Below are 2,905 nucleotides of genomic sequence, written 5' to 3'. Positions count from 1 at the left end.
ATATATATATATATATATATATATATATAATATTATATTATATATACACACATATATATATGCGAGTTAACATGTAAAGCAAGGTGGAAAAGACAGTACTCGATTCCTGAAGGTATAGCAAAATGCTTTCATGAAAGCTGCGAAATCTTCGCAAACAGTTACTCAGAGTTCCATGTTCCCGTTCGTGGGACAGTTGTGATCATACTATCACAATACATGTATATGATCACAAGCGACCAAAGAACGGGAACGTGAAACTTTGAGTAACAGTTTGTGAAGATTTTGCAACTTTAATAAGTGTATGTACACACGCACACACATTTATATATATAAAAGCATCAACTCGCAATGTTCCACCAAAAAGGAAAATTATAATTGTCACTAAATGTGACTAGGGTGTTAGGAAACAACTACATTGCTAGAAATAAGAGCTAAACCGTTCTAATGCTGTGGTTTACGCACATGAATGAAATCATATTCACTAACAGGGACCATAATCGTCCGAAAAGTGCCGATCGAGAATTCTTAATACTGACGTCAGTTTCGGCAATATCCGTTGCCTCATCAGTTAAGACCGCTCGATTGTTCGGTGTTACTGTTTATATTTATATTTTCGTCATCCAAATTATTGGATGATTTAGCGATTCACTAATGTGTATATATAAAAGCAATATAAATAACAGGTTGCAATGTTTTACCAAAAAGGAGAATTATAATTGTCACTGAATATATATATATATGTATGCGCATGTATGTGTGTGTGTGTGTGTGTGTGTAGGTGTTTAACCGAACAGCACTAGAAAACTACCTATAACAGAATTAAACAATTCTAAAATGATATAGTCCATTACTGATTATTCATCGAAATTTAAATCTTCACACATGACGTAAGCTGAGAAGTCATCCGACGATCAACTGAACCAGTTCATGAAATATCCGTGGCACATATGCATGTTACTATTATTACATTATGTCAATGAAATATTTCAAATGTTACACGTGGTTGCATGTAATAAACATTGTTAGTGGAGAGGGATTTTCCTTAGTTATCCACATGCTGAGAGAATAATAAGAGGAAGTTAAGGCTTGAACAGACAGGATTAAAGGAGATGAAATAGAGGAGAGTTACTAAAGGGACAAAAGTAGGAGACTATGAAATATAAATATGAAAGTAAGTATAATCATATAATATACTGAGGCTGAGAGTGTCCATTGTCAGGTTAATAGTAAAACGGGAAAAGATAGGCAAGGAAGCACGTGAGAGTTAAATAGAGAGATAGTGATTGATAGATAAAGAGAGAGAGAGAAGGGGAGAGATATAAATTAGAGAATGGATGGAGTATGTGAAAGAGTGAGATGAAGAGTGGGAGAGGGAATAAATTTCCTAGTAAATAATTAAGTATTGATTTAGATTGCTACATGGAAATGAGCATGGAAAGATAAAATGTTGGAAATATCAAGGATTGTACCGTCATAAAGTAGAGTGAGGTGATAATATCTTTGAGTGGGTTAAGATTTAAAAGGAGAATAAAGACAGTGGTGAAATATATCGATAAATATTCATGATTTCGTCTGATGGAATGTTCGTGTTGACCTTGCCAGGAGCAAGGACAAATGGCGAAAAATGGATTGGTCTGCGGATGAGTGACCAACGAGCGTTATGGACTATTCTTTATAGATTGAGAAGAGGATATCGGTGAAGAAGTATTGCTGCGTTGGACGACGACGACGATGGTGATGATGAAGATGGTGATGGTGGTGGTGGTGGTGGTGATGATGAAGCGAACGACGACAACGATGACTGATGATGAGAATGAATACCATCATGATGATAATTATGATGATGATGTTGGCGATGATGATGATGACAATGATTAATAATAATGATGATGATGCGAACGACGATGATGATGACTGATGATGATGATAAATGCATTGATGATGATAATAAATACCACCATGATGATGTTGCTGGTGATGATGTTGCTGATGATGATGTTGAAAATGATGATGTTGATGATGATGATGATGATGATGATGATGATGATGATGATGATGACGACGACAATGATGATGACAACGATGAAGACGACAACGAAGTCGATGATGAAGATGATGGTGATGGTGATAAGGATAATGATAAATATAATGATGATGATAATAATGACCACGATAGCAATATTTATGGTATTGATAACGATGTCGACGGCGACTACGACGGTGATAATGATGATGATGATGATGATGATGATGATGATGATGATGATGATGACGAGTGAATGAAATAGATACAAATATTTAACTTCCTGCTCTGAATTTTATATGGAGCTGAGGAATTGTTAAGCGTTTCGGGGAATTAATCTAATGTATAAACGCGTTGGTGTGATGTTGCAAAAGAGGAAGTGACTGGCTAAAAGGGAGATGGGGCGGGGGTGAAAAAAGGGGACAGAAGGAAAGAAAAGAGGCAGAACAAGGAAAGAGAGTGAGATAGAGAAAGAGAGTAAAGAAGGAAGGGGGGTCGAAAGGCGAAAAGAAGAAGAAAAGTATAAGGGAAAGAGTGATTAAAATATATGATACATGATTGGCTTTCAGCGACGTCTAATTTGTAATGTTGCGGAAGAATACTAATGGGTGTCCATGCAATGGAAATGCATATAGTTATGTATATATATATATATATATATATATATATCAATATGTGTACATATATATACGTATCAATAAGTGTGTGTCTGTATAAACACACATCTATATATACATATATAGATACACATGTATATTTAAATGCACGTACATATATGTATATATACATATGCATATGCATGATTATATATATATATATATATATATATATATACATACATATATATATACATGTATATATATAAATATATATATGAACACA

At 34.4% G+C, this 2,905-nt stretch overlaps 1 protein-coding gene across 1 annotated transcript in view; it reads right to left on the bottom strand.

Moving 5' to 3' along the window:
• LOC106868905 (uncharacterized) overlaps nt 1-2,905 on the bottom strand; it is a 695,008-nt gene that overhangs the window by 37,305 nt on the left and 654,798 nt on the right. The gene's annotated exons all lie outside the window — the stretch shown is intronic.

The sequence above is a fragment of the Octopus bimaculoides genome, chromosome 18 (assembly GCF_001194135.2).
Source record: "Octopus bimaculoides isolate UCB-OBI-ISO-001 chromosome 18, ASM119413v2, whole genome shotgun sequence".
Classification (NCBI taxonomy): domain Eukaryota; kingdom Metazoa; phylum Mollusca; class Cephalopoda; order Octopoda; family Octopodidae; genus Octopus; species Octopus bimaculoides.
Note: the sequence above shows the minus strand (reverse complement) of the source record. Positions and strands in the feature narration are given on the sequence as shown.